The sequence below is a fragment of the Sminthopsis crassicaudata genome, chromosome 4, assembly GCF_048593235.1.
Source record: "Sminthopsis crassicaudata isolate SCR6 chromosome 4, ASM4859323v1, whole genome shotgun sequence".
Classification (NCBI taxonomy): Eukaryota; Metazoa; Chordata; class Mammalia; order Dasyuromorphia; family Dasyuridae; genus Sminthopsis; species Sminthopsis crassicaudata.
Window position 1 is genome coordinate 448383107 of NC_133620.1, and position 25518 is coordinate 448408624.

Below are 25518 nucleotides of genomic sequence, written 5' to 3' on the forward strand. Positions count from 1 at the left end.
GGCGTTGTCCGTTTTCGAAGTTGCTTTAAACTAAAGTGGACAAAGTCCCCGGGGTTCCGAGGAATGCTTCGCGAACTTGCGGGTGCCGAGAGCACCTCTCCAAGGGTAGCGATTTTTGTTTGGTTGTGACTTGGGCTCTTCCAGTGTTCCCGGTGTTTCTTCGGGCTCCGTCTTTCTGGATGATCGAATCTCCGTCTGTCCCTCGGTGCTCCAGGCTATTCTCTCCTTGAGATTCTAAGTTACAAAGATGGTGCCAGTTTGCGCTGGTAGCTAAAGTTCCTTCAGCCAAGAGTTCCCAGTGCCATTAATGTAGCAGCAAGCCTGGATAACAAACACTTGGAGGTTACAAAGCGCTTTTGCAACTGACTATTAACAGTTACGGGGGGGGGGGGGGGGGGGGGTGTAATTGAAAGGTTAGGTGATCTGGCCAGGGTCCTGGTGTTTGTCAGAGCCAGGACGTGGAATCCACGCCAAGTTTGTTAACGTCGTGTAATGGATAGGGCAGTGAAACTGGAGTCAGCAGCTCTGGGTTCACATCCCGCCTCCGACACTGACTAGCTGTTCCTCCAGCCCTCAGCTTTACCTCAGCTTCCTCATCTGCAAAATGGGTTAAGAGGAAGTTGAACTCAATGGATTTCCAGGTCCTGTCTGTCCAACTCCAAATCTATGATTCTTTGATCTTTCGGTCTCCAAGGCAGGTGTTCTATTCTCTGTTGCCCTTTTTATTCCTTCTTTTTACAGATGAGAAAACTGAGCCTTAGAGAAGTCAAGTGACAACCAAAGCTATACAATAATTAAGTGTCTGAGCCAGAATTCCCCCCAAGGCATCCTGACTCCAAATTCAGCATTCTTTTCCCATACATCATTTTTTTTTTTTAAAGGGAGTATACTGAAATTTTCTTTTGAATGAAATTTTAAATAATAGAATTAGTGCTGCATGGAGATACAGAGCATTGAAATGGTTTGAAACTTGATTTTTATGTTTCTCTAAGTGGAATTTCTATGTATCTGAATTCTAGTTTTTATAGTTTCTGGATTCTTTCATTCTGCCAAAGTTTTATAGCCTGCAGCAAGTAATGACAGTCCATAAAATTATGAAGTGTAGGTCAAGATCCAAGTTTGCTCACAGTTAGAATTATAGACTTTACAGTTGGAAGGGATCCCAGAGATAATCAGGTCCAACCCCTTATTTTTACAGATGAGGAAACTGAGACCCAAAGAGATCTTGAACTCTTCACTTTTGATTTGTGACTGGAAATTTTTTGTAATCTACTGGGAAATAATTGTTAAAACTTTCCTTTTTGGTAACAATTGTTAGCATAACAGCTGGGGCTTTAAACATCCCATCTTTCTAAAATGTAAAATTTAAGGCTTCTTTAGGAATTGTACTCAAGGTTGGGAGGTAATAGGATGAGATAAAAACTTAGTATTTCCTGAAAGTCTGAATACCTGGCTTCTAGTTCTCTAATTACTGCATTGTGAACTTGGTTCAGATCCTTAACCTCAGTTTTCCCATTTGAAAAAAATGGAATATTTGTCCTGCATTTGTCAGAAGGTTGTTTTGATAATCAGCTGAGATACTGGTATAGAAGCCATCAAGTATTACTTATATGTAAGTTCTTATCCTTATTGTATCTAAAATTCTGTGATTCAAAATATTAGCACATTTCTATTTATTGAACATTATCTTCCTAGAAAGAGGTTACATGTTGAAATGATGCAAATGGAATCTCCCTTTCCCTCTTCCTCATTCTTTCCCACAATACCTGTTTTCAAGGAACTAGGAAACCCCTTCTTCCAACACAGGCCCATACTTTATCAATGAGAAATTAAGTGACTTACTTAGGGCTTCATGGATCCGCAAAAGGAACTACTTTGAGTCTGACTATTTATTCACCATATTATGCTGCTTTCTCTTATAGAGGAGGCTATAATAGGAGGCTGTCCTAGTATAGGCCTGATGCTCAATTTATTTTTAATAAAATGAACATACATATCACATTTAATAAATCATAAACAACATAACCATATGAAAGAGACAGATAGAATAGAAGGTTAATACTAGAGTAAAAAGACCTCCTTTTACCTCTGTCACTTTGGGCAAATTATTTAACCTCTAAGAACCAAGCTGTAAGTAAGCTGTACTTACTGGAGTACAGTAAGCCGTACTCCAAAAGTAACTATTCACACTTGACTACTTTCTCATCTCCATAAAACCTTGAGAGTGTTCTCTCCATATATAGAAGATGAAAACCTAGAGGCAGGCTTTCATATTCTCCAGAAGAATTAATCTTTCTGATCACAAAGGTATGAAAAGTTCACAAGTGCATACTTTGTTTATAAAGAAATATATGATTCTTAAAGATTTTTCTTCAGTAAAGTGTGTATATCTATATATGCATATGTATGGATTTATGTAATATGTGATATATTTCTATGTAATACACATACATATGTGTATATGTGCATATGTGTTTATATATATGTATATATATGTATAAAATAGTGATAATGATAATAATAACTTGACCTTTATAGAGTGCTTATGTACCAGGTGCTATTCTAAGCACTTTTTACTTATTATCTCAATAACCCTGGGAAGTAAGTGCTATTATTATCATCCCGATTTTATAGGAAATTGAGGCAAGTAGAAGTGACTTGTCCAGGATCACAAGCTAGCAAATGTTGGAGGTCAGATTTAAACTTGTTTTCCTGACTCCAGACTCAGAATTCTATCTAGGATTGTGTCAGTCAACTGCCCAGTGCACATGCATGTTTATATGCATGTATGCCTGCATATACAAATTACGTGTGTATATGTATATACACATATAATACCAGTCAATAAAATTACACTTTTGTGCATGTGTGTTACATGTATATGTTTAAAATCACATCATATTCTTTGAAAGCTATAACAAAAGAGATGGCTCTGTTCAAACTTATCAAGGTTGCTAGATTCCTTAGTGCATTGAGTGGTAGACTTGGGATCAGGAAGAACTCAATTCAGATCCTGCCTCAGATACTTACTAGCTATATGATCCTGGGTTAGTCACCCAATCTCTCTGTCTCAGTTTCCTCATCAGTAAAATGAGCATCGTAGTAATGCCTCCCCTCCCAGCCTTGTCAGGGTTCAAATGAAATAACATGAAAGCATTCAGTGGACCTTAACATACTATCTAGTTGCTAACTATTATTAATATCAAAGAATACATAAATCAGGAGACAGGTAGTCATATCCTCAGCTATACTGTCTGCCACTATCCTGGAGGAGGACCAGCTCAGAGTCCAAATGGAAAAAGGATTCCCTCTAAGATAGTATAACAGTAATTGATATTGATATGACGCTTTAGCATTTTCCAAACACTTGATGTATGTTACTAATCTAACAACTCTGTGAGGTATGTACTATAAATATTATTATCCTACTGATTTTATACAAATGAGAAAGCAGGTTCCCAGAGATTAGGGGGCTTGCTTATGGCCACACTCAGTGTGTTCATCTGAAAATGATGAAGTTGGACTCGGTAACCTCTGGTTCTCAATTCCTTTCTGGTTCTCAATCTGTCTTTCTATGATCATCTGTGAACTTGGAAGGAAGTCTTTAACAAAATTCCCCCAGGAATCTGTGGTTGGCCCTGCCAGTGGTATTTAACATTTTTATCAAAATCATGTTATTATTCATAATCTGTGTATAGGCACAAATGATGTGCTTATCAAATTGGCATCTTACTCAAAGTTTGAAAGATTAACTGAAACACTGGTTGACAATCTAAGAGGATGGAATAGGGAAAATTTTTAAGTCTTATATTTTCAAAGCTGATTTTTAAAAAGTATAAAGTGAGGAAAGTAGAGCTAACTATAGTCCATTTGAAAAAGATCTGGGGATTTCAGTGGATTGCAAGCTCAATATGTGCCAGCTTTTTAGCACAACAGTCACAAAAAGCTAATGTAAATCTTGAAATGTCTTAAGTGTCCAAAGGTAGAGAGGCAATGGGTCTATAGTGATTGAACTATGTTTAGTACACAGTATCTCCTTTTTAAGCTGCTGGTAAACTGCAAAGTATTCAGAGGAGGATGAAGGTTCTCAAGATCATGAGACACATGGATAAGGTGACTCAGTATGGGTATGCTTATCCCTGAGAAGGGAAGACTTAGGAAAGCTTCTCTTCATAAGATCACAGAGTAGGCTGGATTGTACTGATTGCAGCAAGTTAAAGCTTTTCTCTTAGCAACCCCTCTCAACATTTTATCTTTGAGGATTCTGTGAATCATGGAATGCTCATAGTATCTGAAAAATCAAAATTACAGATGATGCAAATGGGAATGGAGAAGTGAATGGTGGGCACGCTCAAGGTGCAGCGTCATTTCAGTGGTGAAAAAAGTGGTATAAAATTTAACCTCTAGAATATGGAGGGAAAGGAACCGAGATCTTATCCATTGCAAAACTGAACTGGTGTCCAAACTAAGAACATTAAAAAACAAAAACAGGAAGTTAATGAGATGTAATCTACTGAAGTCTATACCATGCATTATAAAGCTTTCCAAAGAATCTATAAATCAGTTACCTCATCTTGGCTTCACAATGACTGGATTTTTTTTTTTTTTTTGAAGAATCTACTAGGAAGAAGTCCTGGCATCTAGCTGGAACAGTAGATAAGAGTACTGAGCCTATGGAATCCATTCTCAGACATTTACCAGCTGTGCGACACTGAATTCATCAATTAATCTCTTTCTGCCTCAGTTTCCTTTTTTTAAAAGCTTTTTATTTTCAAAATATATGCACAGATAATTTTTCAACATTGATCCTTGCATAGCTTTATATTTCATATTTTCCCCTCCTTCCCCCTACCCTCTTCCCTAGATGGCAAGCAACCCAACATAGGTTTTACATGTTAAAATATATGTTAAATCCAATAAGTCTCTTGTTGCACAAGAAAAATCAGATCAAAAAGGAAAGAAAATTATTAAGAAAACAAAATGCAAGCTAATAACATCAAAAAGACTGAGAATGTTTTGTTGTGATCCATATTCAGTTCCCATAATCCTCTCTCTGGGTGTGCTGGCTCTCTTCATCACAAGATTATTGGACTCAGTTTCCTTTTTTGTAAAATGATAATGATAATAACACCTACCTCAAGAGTTGTTGTGAAGATCAAATGAAATAATATTTGTAAAGAACTTAGCACAATGCTTGGTACATATAAGGTGCTTAATAAATGCTTAATCCATTCTATTCTAAGCCAGGTCACAGATTTTTAGACTTAAAAGATACCTTAGAGGTCATCTAGTTTAAACCATAACTAAAAGAGCCCTCAGAATCACATAGTGACCTCTAATTGAAGATCAACTAAGGAAGAGGAATCTTTCAAGCTGAAATATCATTGATTCTGGATCCACTGATGGAGTAGTGATGATAACTCATCTGAGGATTAATATAGTTCAGAGAAGCCCATTACCAAGTTGCCTTGCCAAGTTAGATTATTCACCCAGTACACCCATTCTGGCATTTTGCAAACTCCACATAACATCATCTCAATGAACAATGTTTCCATCATTAATACATTAGGACTAAAAACTTATGACCTTTTTTGGTATTCAGAGGATCATTCATTTATAACATTGTTATAAATGAATTATTATTATTGTTATTGTATTAATTCCCCTTTAAAATGGCATATATCAAGAAGCACTTATTTAAGTTCCTACTATGAGCTCATGAAGACAATTAACAAAAGCATTGAATGGATATAAGTTACATCAGTGGATAATAATACCAATATTTGTTATGCAAATGTGTGTGTGTGTGTGTGTGTGTGTGTATCTTGTCAGGTAATAATAAAATACATAATGTAGTGGGTTATTTGTTTTGTTTTGTTTTTAAGTGGGTAGGTGAGGGAGAAATAAGAAAACAGCTGTGTAGATCAATGAGAAGAAATACAAGACACAATAAAGCAGCCCTGGCCATAAGCACCATGCCTGAGGCTGGATGTAAGAGAAACTCTAGAGCATACACACACACACACACACACACACACACACACACACACACACACAGGACAGCAGAAGGCTACCTCAGGCACAGACCTGAGGGAATAGGGCACAGCTTCTGGGGGAAGCAAAAAATGCTATAACTCACTCATTGCCTGTTGTATTACAAAGTAATAACACAGGAGTCCCACCCAATGCAAGTTAGGGATTGCCTCTGTAGTTTAATCTCTTTGAGAATACAAAATGCATGACCTCATATGAAAGTCTGTTGTGATACTGTCTCAGAAGATTGAGACATTGAGTTTTCTTTTAATTTCAGTCAAAACATGGCATTAATGAAATTACTGCCTGTGCTTTAAGTATGGAAAGTCATGCCTGTCTTGACATCTTGTTAATTTTATGAGATCTAGAGCTAGAAGTCTCATCTGAGTGAGAATCATTTTGTTTTCTGTACTTGTATCCTTGGTTCCCTAGCACGGTGACTGGTGTTGAGTCGTACTTGTGGATTTATCTATAGGAGGGACATTAGCGCTCAGCTGGTCCAAATCCTTCCTGTTTCAGCTCAGATCCAGAGAAGTGTGATGACTTGCTTGGGATCACATGGAATAGCAGAGTTAGGACTGGAAGCATGATCTGACTCCAGTTATGTCTTATACTGTCCTTTCTCTCCTTGGTTCCTTGATAAAGGATGCTGTTAGATGAAACAGTATTACACAGGGCATTTAGTTCATAGAAACAATGTTAGAAATGGATGCTCCATTGAACTCAGAGTTTCAGTAGAGTTTGGTTATAAAGTATTAATGATGAATTTGGAAACATTGTCCATTGGTGTGATCTGGTATGTGTTCACTGGTATGTTGAGTTTGCAAAATATTGGAATGGATGTACTGAGAGTTCCAAGACTTGCTACACTAGCTAGGTACGATTGCTCAGCTGCAATGAAATTAAATTTCCTTTGGTTTCCATTTGCAACATAACTGTCATGGGGGCATATACAGGTCTTGGGACTGTTTTTTCTAGGTTCTCACAATCACTTATATGAATACTTATTACATTTCATTGCCCTCTTCTCTCTACTTAAGCTGCCTCCTGTTCTCCTAGTAGTAGTAAAGACTGCTCTCATTGTCTCTCACCTGGATTCCTAATTAATCTCCTGGCCCCTGCTTCCCTCCTCCCCTTTCCAATCCTGCCTCTATTCAGCCAACCAGAAACTAAGATCATATATTTTTAGACCTAGAAAAATCCTTAAAGACTGCATCCAACCCCTCATCCTCTAGATGACACAATGAGGTATAAAGAAGAGAAATTACTTGATGCTAAAAAGTATCACAGCTAAAAAAAGTATCAAAAAACTTAAGTTTTCCTATCTCCAAATCCAGTGTTCTACCCTGGATTGTTGCTCTCAAGCTTCCTAATGCTAATTCCCTGCTCGAGTCTTTAATAGGTTTTTTATATATATATATATATATATATATATATATATATATATATATATATATATATATATATAATAAATAAGATTTAAAAGGGAAAGAAGATATAACAAACTTTTCAGCCTGATATTTGCATCCCTTACCAATCTTACTCCAACCACTCTTTCCAGACTCATCACATATTCCTCACTTTCATGAACACTGCATTTCAACAAAATTGATCTACTTACTAGGGATTCCATTGCCTGTTCCTCATTGCTGGAACGTTCTCTCTCTATTTCACCTCTTTAAGATTGTCTTTCTGTTTTTCCCCCCAAGAGGCAATTGGGTTAAGTGACTTGCCCAGGGTCACACAGCTAGGAAGTGTTAGGTGTCTAAGACCAGATTTGAACTCAGGTCCTCCTGACTTCAGGGCTGGTGCTCTATCCACTGCGTCACCTGGCTGTCCCTAATTCTGTTTCTTTTAATAATGGAGGTGGGGTAATGGTGCTGGTGGTGGTGAAAAATAGCTAGCATTTCTGTAGAGCTTTAAAGTTTCCAAAGTTTACATTTTATTATTTCAACATCCTTGGGAGGCGGGCTCTTACATCACTCACATGAAGGCTTTCCTGATTCCCCCACCACCACTGTGTTGTTAGTGTACCCATCCACCTCTAATTATCTTGTATTTACATTTCAGCATAGTCATTCTCCCTGTCCCACCCTTTCCCAGGAGAATATAATCTCCTGTAGTACAGGAATTGTTTTTCATTACAGTGCTGTGCACATAGTGAGTGCTTTACAAATATATGTTCAGTGAATATTGAATGGTTGCAAAATCTTAAATTTGAGGAGCATTCATGAACCAAATGTATACTGGGATAAACAAAGCTTTATTTAACCATAGTGAGCTCATTCATAAATGTTGCAATTCCACTCTATATTTATCTAGTGACTGCTATGGAGCATAAAAAAGAGCTTATAGTTTAATTGGGCACATAACATTAGCACAGTGAAACAATTAGAGACCATATAAGGCAGAATGGAGCTAAGTAATAGACTAGTTCAGTCATTAAATGCAGCATTTTAGAAAAAGAAGCAACTAGTGGAAATGAGAATGTTCAGGAATGTTTAACTCATAAAATTTTAGAGCTATTCACCCTCCCTGTTTTATAGATAAGAAAATTAAGACCCCCAAAGTAAATTTATATTCCCAAGATCATACACTAATTTATTGGCAGATCAACATAGGTTAGAATGCATGCTTTCCTCCCATATGCTTGTTTCTTTTCACCTTCAAAAAATGCCTGGGATATTTTTAAAATTTTTATTTATTTGTTTGTTTATTCATTCTTTCATTCATTTGCTTTTTGCTGAGAAGTGACTTGGCCAGGGTCACACAGCTAGTAAGTATTAAGTTTCTGAGACCAGATTTGAACTCAGGTCCTCCTGACTTCAGGGCTGGAGGTCTATCCACTGCACTACCTAGCTGCCCCTGGGATATTTTTTGACAATTTAAAGTGTGAAAAGCACTCTGTAGATATTAGTGCATTTAGTCCTCATGACAACCCTATGAGATAACTAGTAGTATTATTATCATTTCATAGATGGGGAAACTGAGGCTAAGAAAGGTTAAGTAACTTGCTCAGTATCCCAGAGCTAGGAAATATCTGAAGCAGGATTCAAGCAAGCCCAGATCTTCCTGATCCCGCTCTTTCCCTCACTCCCATTTCTGTCATCTGTGCCCACTTCTTTCTTCTCTCCTATACTTGCCAAGCCATGTGGTGCCTTACTTTACATTAACTGTATGTGTGTGTCTTCAATTTAAAAAGGTTTTTTTGGAGGGATGTTTAATAGACATATACAGATAGCCAACTAAGAGACTTGGAGCCAACTCTCGTAGCTAAAAAGACCATAGTTCAGTTACAAACCTCAGCATACATAGCTCTGAGACCCTTAGGGCAGGGGTACAGAGAGGGAGGGGAACCTCTCTGAGAATTTCAGGTTCCTGTGGCTCCCTAAACTATGTGATTAGAGGGGAGCTTCCTAAAGCTGCCCTGGAGTTTGGAGGTATTCAGCAGTGCTACAGATAACCCATGGGCATTGGAAACATGCTGGGGAGGGTAACCAAGGGCCCAACATTGCACGGTGCTAAAACACTGGGTTTTGTGGATTCTGAAGTCTCTCCTGGCTCTTATTATCTGCATATTTCTAGTTATGTATATATAAATGCTTGTTGAATTGGGTCAGAATCTTTCTCCTGTTATCTACTTTGATCAGAGCAACTTTCTGTATAGGCTGAATCCTTCCATGAAGATTCCATTTGGTATATCTATCCTTTATAGATAGATAGATATTGATATACACACATACATACAGCATATATATTATATATACAGCATATATTATATGTTCACAGCTTATATATTAGATATACAGCATATATATAGTATATATTTTTATATAATATATATGCTGTAAATGGTATAAAGCCACCTAATGACTCTTTTTTTTTTCATAGAATCAGAAAGTTGGAGATGGGAGGCACTCTGGAAGTCTTATTTTTCTCCCTTATTTATACAAATCAGGAAACTAAGGTCCAGAGAGGTTAAATTATTTATCCAGGATGAGGCAAAACAGTAAGGGAAGTGTCAGGAGACTAAACTAGATCTTTTTACTCCAGGTCTGGTTAATTAAGTTCTGTAGTATTGTGCCCTTTTGGGGGGAAGTTGAGCCTGTTTCTCTGCTTTTGGCAGGTTTATATGAGACACAGAGAGATAGAGGGACAGAGAGAGACAGGGAGGGAGACAGAGATACAGAGACAGAGACACACAGAGAGATGGAGATAGACACAGAGAGAGACAGGGAGGAAGACAGAGAGAAAGAGGAAGAGGAGAAAGAGAGGGAAGTGTGGGAGAGGGGACAGAGACAGATAGAGATAGGGACAGGGACAGAAACCGAGACCGAGAAGGAGAGGGAAGATGAGAGAGGGAGAGAAAGGTGGGGGAGAGAAAGAAAAAGAAGTTCCTTTTACCATTTTCCATTTGTCTATACAAGTATGGGCACAGTGTAGAGTTGATGCTCTGAAAATTGAGATTTCCCTCTCTCCCCCCCAGCAGTGATTATTGAAACCTCAACTGGCATCTTATGTGACTTCTATCCCCTTAACTCCTTCCTCCTTTCCCTCTCCACTCCATTCTTGGGCATTTTCTGGTGAAATGCAACTTCCTGTATCGATTCTAGCATGGTGTCCTATGCCCATCAGAGCTTTCTGAAACTCTGGCTTTTGACACTTTGCTAACAGTACAGGATAAATCAAAGGGCTGAGGTAAGGGGAAGAGAGGGCTGCTGGTGCTGCCATTAAATGGAGGTGCGAGGAGCCACAAATCAGAGGGTCAGAGGGTAATGAGAAGGTGATGAGCTAAAGCAAGCGTTAGCATATGAAAAAGAAGGGATTATGAATTTTTGTGTTCCTTAAGACAGTGTTTCTCAGCTGCCTTTCTAGGACAAATTTTTAAGGTCCACACTAAACTGAGGCTCTTCTTAAAATCATTAAATGTAAATGGATAGATCCATCTCTTCTTCCTTACCTTTTCATATTACTCTCTCTTTTCCTCTGGCTCCTTTTCCTGAGGTTCCAAGTAAAGCTGCTTCCTTGAAGTTATAGAGGAAAGTTTGTCTCTCAGTAGAAACTGAGATATTTGGTTCCCCTGTTAGTGTGGTCTGAGTGGAAGCATTGCTATAGAAGGTAGATTTTACCTAACTAGGGTGACACAGTTCTGCTAGAAATTCTTCATCTTTCCTTCTTCCCCCAATCTTCACTTGCTCCAATCTCATCTTTGGCATTCTTCCAAGCTTAGCTCAAGGGCCATCTCCTTCAAGATAAAAGTGAACCCACATAGCCCTTTGTACTTTTTATTACATTATCACTTTTACCATAACCATTATTGAGCACCTTTTGTGTGTAAAATGTACCTTGATTGGGATCCAAAGGCAATAAAATGGATCCTTGCCCATCTAGAGCTTATGATTTGATATTTAAATACTTCAGGAGTCTTTGATTTTGCTTTCAGTGCTGGCACTCATGTCCCTGAAGGAGATTGAATAGATGGTTTGGGATATTTTGTAGCCAAAACCAGCTACAGCTATAACTTATATCTGTGAACCCCTACATTTAGCCAGGTTGTCCTTTGAACAACAGGCATACAGTCTGCCCCAGTCTGCTCTAACTGGAAGCCTTTCCAGCCTGCCTAGGACCTTCTGGTGCTGATGTTCAGCTGGCAGAACCTTTGAGGTTCCAGTATCATCTCCCTGCTATAAGGAAGCCATCAGTGGAAATAGACTCTAGTGGAAGTAAGATTACATTAAGACAAATAAAACAAGGTGACAAGCATCTCAGACCCATGAAGGGGACCTTTTAGTCAAAATTGTATTAGAACAAGGATTATGTCTATAGTTTATCTAACAAGTATTTTTTGGCCTTTGCTTGTAGCCCTTTAGTACCTCTTTAGGTGGGGTAATTCTAATTGTTGGGAAATGTCTCTATGACTTCCACACATTTCCCTTAATTCTACCTCCTGAAATCAAGCATCATCATTGTCAACAAGTATTTATTAAGTACTTACTATTTGCCAGGAACTGTGATAAATGCTGAGCATTATCAAGAAAGGCAAAAGCATGTTTCCTGATTTCAAGGAGCTTACATGCTAGTTAGGGAGACAACATAGCAGACAGCTGTGTGAGACAGAGACAGGTAGATGATATAGATACACATGGATGTATAAATCCAAGATTCTAGGCAACCCAGAGCTCTAGGCTGCAGCCAAAGTCTTGGACAGTAGAGGACACAGGACCATAGCTTCTGGCTCCACATACAGCCCTCCACCAAGGAAGCTTGGACAACTGGGGAGGGGGGGGAGGAGGAAGGAGAGTATAAAGGTCAGGGTTCCTCTCACTAAGTGAGTAGGAGTCTGGCCAGGCTGGGCTAGCTTGTTTCTCTGCAGCTGGAAGCCCACTTGCCCTTTTGGGGAATTGATGAGGAGGGATGATTAGACTGCTGACAGGAGATGTAGTCCTTATGGGAAAAATTCACCCAGGACTCATAGTTTTCACACTCATTGTGCCTTCTACAACTAAATGACAAGTTCCAAGATACCACTGTATTTATGTACATCTCTCTCCCCTTCTAGACAGTAAGCTTCCTGTGGATAAGAAACCCTGACTTACCTTATTGTATCCCTTCTCCCCTACTAACCAGAGTATTTCAAACATAATAAGTATATAATACGTATTTGATTAAATGAAAGAAATGTACCTTTTAATGACTTGTAGATCCAGTTTCCTAGGTTACTTTTTTTTTCTTCCTGATACTTGAAGAGGAACTACCTAGCTTTGAGTTGCCAAGCCTGGCACAGTACCTTTTCCTCTCCACTATCCATTGATTTTTCTCTCTAACAATATTTCAAGAAAGGCAAACAGGTATAAATCATGAAGCACGATTGAAACCAACAAAGTAAAATATCTATGCTATTTATTGAGGAACAAAGTAACATGTTAAAAATGGATAAAATGTAAGACTAAATAAAACACAGGTACAGTGTTCATAATTCATGGACTGATAGTTTATAACATTATTTCACAATGAAATTGTCAATATGTTAAAACAAAATCTGACCATTGCAGTCCCCTATTTTAATATCATTATGTCTATGACCTTGTTCCTTTGGGACTAGCCAGGCCCAGCAATAATGTTTCCCTAACATTATGTTTTTGTGGAACTAGTTTGAAGGATTAAAAAGTTATTTTTTTAGCATTCAATGAATTTTTAGACATATTACTCTTTCAATTATGAAATTAATACATGGAAGACTGTGTGCACTTTTTGTGGTTTCCCTCTTGTCTAGAGAAGCGTATTTATTAATTTGTGTCTGTTGGTAAGTGGAACTCTTTCACTGAGACTGAATTAAGTACCATCATCTCTGCTTGGCCACTCAGTACAGAGGCATTTTTAAAGGGATGATTTATCCTGTGCCTGGTTTGCACGTTGGTTTCATATTGGTCTAAAATGAGAAATTGGTTTTAGAACTTCCATTTGGAGTGAATCATCCCGCCCCCCTGTTCCCCTTTCCTTTCCATGATAGATTTGCAAAGCTATTTTTACTCAGGGTCATTTGTTGACCCTGGAGAATTCTGCTGAATTTAGCTTTAAATAGAGCCAGATGTGGGTGGAATGGGGACTCTTAGAAAGGGCTACTGGTTTCACTACAGCTTTCTACAATATCTGCTTCTAGTGGAAATAAAAGAAGTTTTGTCATTGTGCTTAAACTTTAGAAGAAAAATACTTAATCCTGTGGGAATGAAAATACATTTGCATTGTAAATGATCTCTATATTGCTACAGCCCATAATTTTCTCTATTGTTTTAACCTATCCAAAGGAAGTCCTCCCATTAGGAGTGGCACCATTACCTATAGCAATTCCCTCCTACCCAGCTGTTGTGTGGTGCCTTTGGGCCCTGGCTACATCTTTTATCTAGAATTTCCACGGTCTGGGCAAAGGGGAAAGAAATCTTATTGTTTATAAGATGAGGCTTTAGTACCAATTCTACAATATTTATTAATTTTTTTCAGTAAATTTATTTGTTTTTAATACGCATTAACTACTTTGTGAATCATGTTGGGAGAGAAAAATCAGAGAAAAAGAGAAAAACCATGGGGGAGATTTAAAAAAAAACAAACAGAAAAAAGAAGTGAAAATTACATTTTTAATTCAGTCTCCTTAATTCTTTTTCTGATTACAGATGGCATTTTCTGTCCAAAGCCTATTGAAATTGCTTTAGATCACTAAACCACTGAGAAGAACCAAGTCTTTCATAGTTGATCATCAAACATCCTTGCTTTTATTGTGTACAGTGTATTCCTGATTCTGCTTGCTTCACTCAGCATCAGCTCATGTAAATCTTTCCGGCCTTTCTAAAATCAGCTTGTTCATCATGTTTTATAGAACAATAATATTCCATTATCTTCATATACCACAACTTGTTTAGCCATTCCCCACTTGATGGGCGTCTACTCATTTTTCAATTCTTTGCTCCCACATTTTTGCACAAACTGCTACAAATATTTTTGCATTTCCCTTCTTTATGATTTCCTTGGGATACAGACCCAGTAATGTTAGTGCCAGTTCTACCAGGTTGATGATCCAATGTTTGCCTTTTTGGTCATGGGCTATCAAATGTCAGCTGTGTTCATAAATAGGTATTGGCAATAGACTTGCTGCCATGTTATAAATATTTTTATTAGTAAATTAAATATATATTGGGCAGCTAGGTGGCATAATGGATATAACATTCTGGGCTTGGAGCAGAGAGAAACAAATTTAAATCCTTAAACATTTACTAGCTCTGAATGGGCAAGGTATTTATTCTCAAGCCTGTTTCCTCTTTTGTAAAATGAGGGAGTTAGATTTGGTGGCCCCCAAGGACCCTGTCAGCTCTAAATCTATGAGCCTATTGCTTCCTTTAGGTTGAGTTTTACTTCCAAAGAGAAGGTTACTTATGTTCAACTACTGATTAAGCTATTTGGGGAAAGCAATATGCATTTGTATAAATTTCAAGCTTCAGAAATATTTAATTCTTATGGGAGAAAGTGAAGAGAGTTTTTGCATCTCCAATACATTGAGTAGCCTACTCATAGCCATAACTTTCACTCCCCAGCAACACACACAGACAGAGCAACCATGTTTCTTTACTCCTTCCACCACTGCCATTTGACCTCAATGAACTAGGGAAGGAAATGGCTAACTAGTCTGGTATCTTCGTTAAGAAAACCTCAAATGGGAATACAGAGAGGCCTGGAGAGACTTAAATCAACTGATGCTGAGTGAAATGAGCAGAACCAGAAGATCACTGTACACTTCAACAACAATACTGTATGAGGATGTATTCTGATGGAAGTGGATATCTTCAACATAAAGAAGATCCAACTCACTTCCAGTTGATCAATGATGGACAGAGGTAGCTACACCCAGAGAAGAAACACTGGGAGGGGAATGTAAATTGTTAGCACTAATATCTGTCTGCCCAGGTTGCATGTACCTTCGGAATCTAATGTTTATTGTGCAACAAGAAAATGATATTCACACACATGTATTGTTTCTAGACTATATTGTAACACATGTAAAATGTATGGGATTGCCTGTCATCGGGGGGAGGGAATAGAGGGAGGGGGGGATAATTTGGAAAAATGAATACAAGGGATAATATTATAAAAAATATATATATATAATAAAAATTATTAAGTAAAAAAAAAAAAACCTCAAATGGGGTCATGAAGAGTCAGACATGACTGGAAATAATTGAATAATAACAGAAATATGAGGGTTCTTAGAGTCAAAGTATACATTGATCCAGGAAAGAAAATAACTTTTCCTTTTCTTACCTTTCCCCCCTCCCTGCCATTTTCTTTTTGCAGGCAATTGAGGTTAAATGACTTGCCCAGAGTCACAAAGCTAGGAAGTGTTAAGTGTTTGAGGTCACACTAAATATGAACTCAGGTCCTCCTGTTTCCATGACCAGTGCTCTATTCTATGAGCCATCTAGTTGCCCCAGAAGATGACTTTACTGAAAAAGTTAGTATAGAGATAAAGTAATCAAGGGCCTTAATGAAAACCTACAGTAAGGGATCAAAAAAAGGAGCTAGCAAATAATAGAAAGTAGGAGGCAGAAGAGGGGATATTATCATGCCTGGGAAGCCAAGTAGGAGTAGGGAAGAACTTTGGCATTATTTAGCAACCTTCCAAAAGATAGATAACTCTTCTAAAGAGATTGGCAAGTACTGGATTTTATAAAAGGACATGATAATAGAAGAAGAGATTTTGAGTAAAAGCAAAATATCACAGGAGTTTCTGGTATAAATAACCTTCCTTGGAAACTTTCAAATTTGGAGTCAGTCAACTCTGAATTTAGTTAATCTCTTTACTCTGGCTCTGTATGTTATGCAAATCTGGTCAATAAAAATCGTCAATTTTTTATGTCCTCATCTCGGCTTCTTGTGTACACATGGGTCTGTAAAGGTTTTTGGTCATATGGGTTTAGGAGTTGGTTGGTTGGTTTTACACTCAACAAATGTGTGTTGATTATTTTCTTTTTTAAGAAACATTGTTAGACTTTCATAAGAGCCACATTTTAAAAGGGGGACTATCTGTCTTGGAGAAGAGAAGGCCAAATAGTAATTTAATAATGAAATATTTTTAAAACAGTTATTGAAAACCTATTCTGTTCCAATCACAGAAGACAGAATAAAGGAAAAAGTGATTATGTAAAGTGGATGTATTTTTTTAAATTACTGTTTATTCATTTTTACCCAAAGAGCATGCCTAGAAAAAAATTTTAATTATCAGGTAATTAAAACACATATTTGGTGCTATAATGTATTTAATTTAGGGGGACTTCCTTTCTAAATATGTTTTTCTTAAATTGTCTTCAAGTTAAAGCTGGTAGACCATTTCTTGATTATGTTGTAGAAAAGATTTTTTTTCAAGAATGTGTTGGATTAGGGGGCAGCTAGGTGGCGCAGTGGATAGAGCACCAGCCTTGAATTCAGGAGGACCTGAGTTCAAATGTGATCTCAGACACTTAACACTTCCTAGCTGTGTGACAAGTCACTTAACCCCAGCCTCAGGGGGAAAAAAAAAAAAAAAAAAAAAAGAATGTATTGGATTAGATGCCCACTAAAGTTCCTTCCAGTCTTTAAATTTTTGTGATTCTGGGAACTCTCTCATAAAACTGGGCACTCTGACTCCTTATTTATCAAGAAGATGGCAACTACTCTTCCATCTTTTAGCAGTCAAAATTGACCCAATCAGCAGCAGATTGACCCAAAGGAATTATACCAGAATCTTATGGCTCAAAATCTACCAAAAAAAAAATTAAGATTCATAGATGAAGGCTTATCTCCAGGGAAATTTTTCTTGAGCATACTTTTTCTGAGGATTCATTTGCAGCAAACACTCTCTTTTACCTCTAATTAATGATTACTGAATATTAGAAGAAGGAGTGATATTGTTAGAGGTCCCTTTGGGGGAAATTGGGAGATATTTATATACTTGCTAATATTTTTGCAGAAGATAAATCTCTGAGATGGAGCAGTATTGTTTGGGGAAAAGCAAATAAACATAATGGGTCACAGTCACATTAGAGAGGAAGTTGGCTAATTTAATAAAAGGAAGTAACTTGATTTATTTTTCCTTTAAGTGTGATAGCTGTGTAATGGTTATCTGTGAAGTGGGATGCACCTGTTTATTAAGATTGTTCATGTGTGAATCAGGTTTTTTCCCAAGAATATTTTTAAGGCATTATATGTGCTGTTCCTTTTTCTTTTAGAAGATTTTTCAGCTATGCAGGAAAGTTTGCATCATGCGGTAACAGTCAGGCACTAAGCTAGACAGCAGGTGGTCTGAATTTTACGTCTATTTTTGACTCTGCTCTGACTCATTGAAGAGTCATGTCTAAATCCATTTTTTCCCCTTTTTTATGGCTTTTGCCCTTGGATATATTTTTTAAATTCATTTTTGTTTATAATTTTCTGTTGTCTTCAAATACATTTTTAAAAAGACTATTGAACATATTAGTTGTGATTTTATTCAAGTTAAATCAACAAGCATTTATTCAGTGCTTGTTATGTGCCAGGCAATGTTCTGAGTGCTGGGAATACAAATAAAAGCACAAAGAAAAACAAGTCTCTCAAACAGTTTACACTCTATAGAAGGAAGACGACCTGTGAAAGAGAGCTAGAAGAGAGGGAGGGAGGGATGACAAATTAGAGAATTTTCCAAGAGTCAGGAGTGCAAAGCCTGGAGAGGAATGAAGACATGGCTGACCTGAACATCCTCTTTAAAATGGAGGCAGTAGTGGTCTAATTAATAACTGATCAAAAAATATGATCTGTGTCCAAAGGGCTGCAAATTCATGTTCATCCTTTGACCTCCCAACACCACTATCAAGCATGAATATCAAAAGAAATTTAGGGGAAAAAAAGGAAAATGACATATTATACAAAAAATATTCATAGTAGTTCTCTTTTCAGGACAGAAAAAATTAGGAATTGAGGGAATGACCATCAATTGGGAAAGGCTTAATAAACTATGATATGTTTTTATGATGAAATATTATTGTTTTCTGGGAAATGATGATCAGGATGCTCTCAGGGGGAAGAACATGGAAGGTCCTCTATGAACAAAATGAAATATACTGTATACAAAGTCATAGCAATGTTCTGGGATGACCAGCTGTAAATGACTTTGTTATTCTCAGTAGTACAATCATCCACAATTACTCTGAAGGACTTGTGATAAGAAATCCTATCCATAGCCAGAGAAGGAACTGATTGTGTCAATACAAATTGAAGCATTCTCTATTTCTCTCTCTCTTTCTTTAAAATTAAATTTTTCTTATGGGTTTTTATTTTCATTAGGGTGAGAGATCTATATTTTCTTTTATAACTTGACTTTTATGAAAATGTTTTACATAACTTCATATATGGTTTCTTAATTGTGGGTGAGGATAAGGGAGAGAACCTAGAACTCAAAAATCTTTTTTTTATTTTATTTATAATTTTTTGACAGTATATATGCATGAGTAATTTTTTTATAACATTATCCCTTGTATTCATTTTTCCAAATTATCCCTTCCCTCCTTCTACTCCCTCCCCTAGATGACAGGCAATCAATCTCATACATTTTACATGTGTTACAGTATAACCTAGACACAATATATGTGTGTAAATCCCATTTTCTTGTTGCACATTAAGTATTAGATTCCGAAGATATAAGTAACCTGGGTGGCTGGAGGCTCCAGAAGCCTCCCAAGAAACCTGCTCATAGAGGAAAAGATTATACAGAAAAGAAACCTCCTCCCAGAGAAGGATTACAAAGAAGGATTACAACTGAAAGACGATCAGAACATTACATTACAGTAGTGCAAACAGTTTACATTCAATTCCCAGTGTTCCTTCTCTGGGTGTAGTTGTTTCTGTCCATCATTGATCAGCTGGAAGTGAGTTGGATCTTCTTTATGTTGAAGATTTCCACTTCCATCAGAATACATCTTCATACAGCATTGTTGTTGAAGTGTATAATGATCTTCTGGTTCTGCTCATTTCACTCAGCATCAGTTGATGTAAGTCTCTCCAAGCCTTTCTGAATTCATCCTGCTGGTCCTTTCTTACAGAACAATAATATTCCATAACCTTCATATACCATAATTTACCCAACCATTCTCCAATTGATGGACATCCATTCATCTTCCAGTTTCTAGCTACAACAAAAAGGGCTGCCACAAACATTTTGGCACATATATGTCTCTTTCCGCTCTTTAGTATTTCTTGGGATATAAGCCCAATAACAGCAATGCTGGATCAAAGGGTATGCACAGTTTGATAACTTTTGGGGCATAGTTCCAAATTGCTCTCCAGAATGGCTGGATTCTTTCACAACTCCACCAACAATGTATCAGTGTCCCAGTTTTCCCACATCCCCTCCAACATTCATCATTATTTGTTCCTGTCATCTTAGCCAATCTGACACGTGTATCTCAGAGTTATCTTAATTTGCATTTCTCTGATCAGTAGTGATTTGGAACACTCTTTCATATGAGTGGAAATAGTTTCAATTTCATCATCTGAGAATTGTCTGTTCATATCCTTTGATCATTTATCAATTGGAGAATGGTTTGTTTTCTTATAAATTAGGGTCAGTTCTCTATATATTTTGGAAATGAGACCTTTATCAGAATCTTTAACTTTAAAAATATTTTCCCAATTTGTAGAACTCAAAAATCTTAAAAACGGTTGTTAAAAAAATTGTTTTGAATGTAACTGGGAGTAAATATTAAATAAAAAAAAAATAAAATGGAGTCAGTGGAAGTAACCAGTCAATCAGAGGGAGAGACTACCAGGTGAAATTGGATACTTCCAATGTGAGAACTCATGTGAGATTAAGTAAACATAAAGGATGAGTAGGTTATATGTAAAGTGTGGTGCCTTTTTATGGGTTTTTTTAAGTCATTATTTTATTTGTTCAATGATTAGAAAAAAATTACATATTTTATAATTTATAATTTGAAGATTAATTGTTAATACTGGGATATTTAATTAACATCAGGAATGACATGTATATGGGCATACAATGGGAAATATTTCTGTACTGGATAGAGAGCTAGCCTTGGAAACAGAAAGATCTGGGTTCAAGTCCTGCTTTTGACATATTCTAGCCATGCAACTTTGGCCAAATCATTGGGATCTCAGTTCCCCCTATATAATTCTCTATTAAGGATTCTTAACATTTTTGTGCCATGAACCCATCTGGCCGTTTTGTGAAATCTATGGTACCCTCATCAGAAGAATGTTTATAAATACATAAAATAAAATGCATAGGATTACAAAGAAATTCAGCTAATAAAAGCCAGTTCTCAAAAATACATATTTATGCATTTAAAATCCACAGAGTCCAAGTTAAGAACCCTTGTTCTAAGACTCTGCAAAGCTGTTGCCAATCTGCATTAATTTAATCACCTGAGAGTTCCTTATACCAATGAAATCACAGACCCAGGCCAAGGGAAAATAAAATATTTTATAGAGTTGGAGCAAAGTGGTCATTTTGTATGTTACTTCATGCCAGGAAATTAACTACATGTTTGCAAGGAAGAGATTATCTCAACCTCATTCTCTGTGCTCCAGGTGTCTCAGAAGATATGCTATTAAATAATGCCTCTTCTATCTCTAGAAAGATAGCGCTTTATAGTTCCAAAGGATGGATACATACATACATATATATGTATATATATATATGCACACATATATATCTCTGGTTTTGGGTCTTTTTTTTTGCAAAAGCAATGGGGATAATCATAAATAATTTCTGAGAAGATGAAATTGTAGAAAATATTATCAGGAATGTGTAGGGACCTCCTCAGAACTCCAGAGAGGAGAGACTTCAGAAGCTATCTAGCTCAGCCCATCTCTTACTGAAAATCCCCTCTACATCATTCCCCATAAATGTTCATTCTGTTTTTCCAATAAAAGTTCAAGTAATGGGGAACCCAAGACTTCCAGAAGCATCAATTTCTTCATTGTGAACAGCCATTAATGGCAGGAAATTTTTCCTTACTTTGAGCTCAAATTTGATGTTCCATAATTTTTTCCCATTTCTTCAAGTTCTGCTTTCTAAGACCAAGCAATTCAAATCTTTTTTTAAAAAAATCATTTCTTCTAAACATCCCTACTTTATTCAGTGAATCTTTGACATTATCTTAAGGTTCCTTGGCATCTTGGTCACTATCTCTGAATCTTTTCTAGCTAACAAATGTTTTCCCTAAATTAGGATCCCCAGAACTGAATATAATAATCATATGTAGTCAACAAATGTAGATTCCAGTGAAACTGTCCTTTCCCATGTTTTGGATATGATGCCTTTCTTAATGCAACCTAATACCATGTTAGCTTTTACATCATTGACTTATATCGAATTTATGTTCATCAGAACCGAGGTTGTTGTAGTTGTTATTCTCAGATGAATTGCTCTCTTTATTGTATTTGTGAAGTTGATTACTGGACCTTAAGTCTGAACCTTTATTATGATTAAATTTCATTTTATTAGATACAAGTCAACCTCTTGGCCTATTAACATTTTTGCATGCTGCCATTCATTATTAGTTCTTCTCAGTCTGCAAATTTGATAAGCTTGTCATCTCTCCATCATCCAAGTTACTGATTTTAAAAAATGTTTAAAAAGCACAGGATAAAAAGAAATCTTCTGGGGATAGACACTTCTTTCCATATTGCTATTGAATCTTAATGAGAATCTTCAGGTCTAGTCATGTAATAAAAGTTTCTTTTTTTTTTTAAAGCATTAATGTCTCATTTTTATATCATATGTATTTCTGAATGCTTTTCTTAATTTCTCTTAGATTCCTCCTTTGTAACAAAAACAAAAACAAAAAAAAGAAAGAAAAAACTCTCAGCAAAACCAACTAAATACATTGACCACTTCTGACAGTATATGCAATTTCCATACTATGGTTCCCCACATTTGTATTGAAGAAAGGGGGATGTATTTGCTCAACTCTTCTTCTCTCAGGCGGCCCTACTTATTAGAATTACATAGCATTTGATTTTTCTGTTGTCATCACCATGTCTATTTTTCTCCTGCTTCTACTTACTTCACTTTGCATCAGATCATGTAAGTCTTCCCAGTATTTTTATAAATTCCTTATATTCATTTCTTGCCAGGCAGTAATGTTTCATTACATTTTTGTACCACAATTCTCTAATCAGAGGTTAGTACTGACTGTTTCCAGTTCTTTGCTAGTACCAAAAGTCAGGCAGTCAGTCCTGAATCCATTTAATTTTGATTCTAGCCTAAAAGTCTCTCTGTCTTATCAGCAACAGTAGGAGGAGAGACTTGGTCATCTCCTTTCCTGAAATTCAGGTCAGCCAGACATCAATTTGTCCTTGGTATCATAGGAGAATGAATAGGGATTGGACCTGTGACTTCACTATAGGGAAGTCCTGAGTAAAGAATTCCCTTCTATCAAAACAGATTGAAACCTTCTCTGCAATTTACTTTATTAATGAGTTGTCTAGAGCAGGGCTCCTTAATTTTTTCCATTTACAACCCCTTTCCTCCCAAGAAATTTTTACATGACCCCAGGTCAAACATTTACTGATGACAAATTATTTCATGACCCCCATATTCAGTTATGAGACCTCATATGGGGTTGTGAACCACAGTTTAAGAAGCTGGGATCTAGGCTTGTAGCTGGGAGCTTGCACATGTGTATTTCTGAGTAAACCTAGCCCAAGTAAGCCTTTCTGTCACCTCCCTAGGATCATGGAAACCTCTCACTTGTCATTTTTTTTTGCATAAGCAATTCACTTAATAAAATATTTCAGCTCATACTTAATAGTATCATAGATTTTGAGTTGGGAAGGGCCTTAGAAATGATTTAATACAACCCACTATTTTAGAGATAAGGAAATAGGGACCAAAGGAGGTCAAATGATCAATTCTAAGATATAAAGATCTTAACTGGCAGAGTCTGGAATTCAAACCCTGGTCTTTTGACTCTGAATCCCTCTGTGGAATACAAAATAAAAAATCAAAACCCATAACATATGGCCTCAGCCTTTATGGAGCATGAAATCATTGAGATCAAGTGCTCAGGGAACTCTTTGGAAAGCAGGTGAGAGTTTATCTGCATTTGACAGACTGCAAACAACTTGGGTTAGAGATGGAGTATATTCCATCAGCCAGGCAAACCCTTGAAGAAGAGGAACAAGGAGTTAAGCAGTCTAGCCAGAACAGAAGATATGCATAGGGGAGTAATGATTGGAATGACTGGTTAGGACTGTAATTTGGAGAGCTTTGAATGATCAGGGTGAGTTTTCCCTTTTGTTACAAAGTAAGGACTTCATTATGTACAGATAAACCAAATTTGAAAGAATTTTAAACAGAATGGCACTTGACTGTCCACTGTATAGCTATCTTTAAAAGATAAATGATAATGAAATGGGTAGTTTCAGACGATGAGACATGGGGAGATTCATAGGTATTAAAGCTAAGTGAAATGAACAGAACCAGGAAAACAATTTCTATTCTAATGACAACATTGTAAAAACAAATTTTTGCTGACTTTGTATACCAGACCAATCATGGATTCAATTAGGGATGGATGCACCAACAAAACCTGCTAACCATCTTATGACAAAGAGGTGATAGACCCAGGATGCAGGATGAGGCCCATTTTTTGAACATGGGAAAGATCCTGGGTGCAGGGTGAGGCACATTTTTTGGACATAGGCAAAGAGGGAATTTATTTCTTCTGCTTGACCATGTATTTGGAGAACTTGTCCTAGAGAACATACTCTCTAGAATTAGTCATCTTAATTTGTTGTACCTTCTTTTCTAGACTAACATATTTTAGCTTTAGAATTTTGAGCTAAAAGGAGAAGCTAATTTTAGAACAATCATCAATCTCAAATTTTAATTTTGTAGATAAAATTCTTAGAGGTTGTGACTTGCCCAATCTTACATTGTTGTAAGGAGCAGAGCTGAAATCCAAACTCTGCTTCCCTAACTTTAATCTGGTCATTTTTCTGGTATTTCATGTCTTACTATACATTGGTTGCTTTTTATTTTTTATTTGTCTCTATTATGCTTCTTGAAATTCCATTGAATTATGTTGTCCCGTTACTAGCACCACCAATTAGAGACTCATCAGGTTAGGAAGACTCTTCTTCTAGAAGGGCAAATAGCTCGGGAGCTAAAGACTTTCAGTTACTCACAAATGGTGCAATTTAATTCATTTACCTGATTGCTTTTTATTACATATCTGGGGTCAGCTGCATAGAAGGAACAGGAAGGAATTTTAATTGAGGGGAAGTATGTAAATAATCTTGAATGTTGAAGTACTTTGGCAAATAAAGAGGAGCTGTTTAGAACATGAAGAAATGGTGAACTTGGAGAGCTGCTAACTGCTAATAAAGGGATACAAAGAAGAAAAGATGAAAAGCCAAATATAAACTTTGTCATTTTCACCTGTTCCCTAAGGCTGCATCAAGATCCTCTCTTCTCTTTCCTTCCTTCAACATTTTATGATTTTTTGACTCCTAGAAAATCAAACCAGGATTGTCATTATCTTTGTGGATTAAACAAGTTTTTGTTGACTAACATGGAAACTCAGTGACTACCCTTTTGGCAGGAAGGGGCAGAGAGGAGAGGAATTGTGTTCTAGTTTCTGAGTATCTCATTTTAAAACAAATTTTTGGAACATAATTATTTAAGTAAAATTATTTAAATATCAATTTAATGAGTTTAAAGTTTTAAGACCCATGAAACTTTTTGCGTGTGTATGTGTTTTCTTATCTTTTTTTTAAGATTCAAAACACTTTTGTGTTCCTTAAAAAGAAAGAGAAAAATCTTCTGAATTAAATAAAACTTTTACCAAAGGCCATAACCATCCATACTTCTTGCCCTCTTTTCTGTTCACAAAATTCCCATACAATCCCATTAGTAGGAACTAAAAGACAAGCTGTTATTATTACAAGGCTCCTATCAAAATT

General features: G+C 36.7%; 1 protein-coding gene and 1 pseudogene across 1 annotated transcript in view; one reads left to right on the top strand and one right to left on the bottom strand.

Moving 5' to 3' along the window:
• Window positions 1-25518, top strand: part of MYO1D (myosin ID) — a 372129-nt gene that overhangs the window by 575 nt on the left and 346036 nt on the right. The window lies entirely within an intron of this gene.
• Window positions 31-25518, bottom strand: part of LOC141538777 (SAGA-associated factor 29 pseudogene) — a 53507-nt pseudogene continuing 28019 nt past the window's right edge.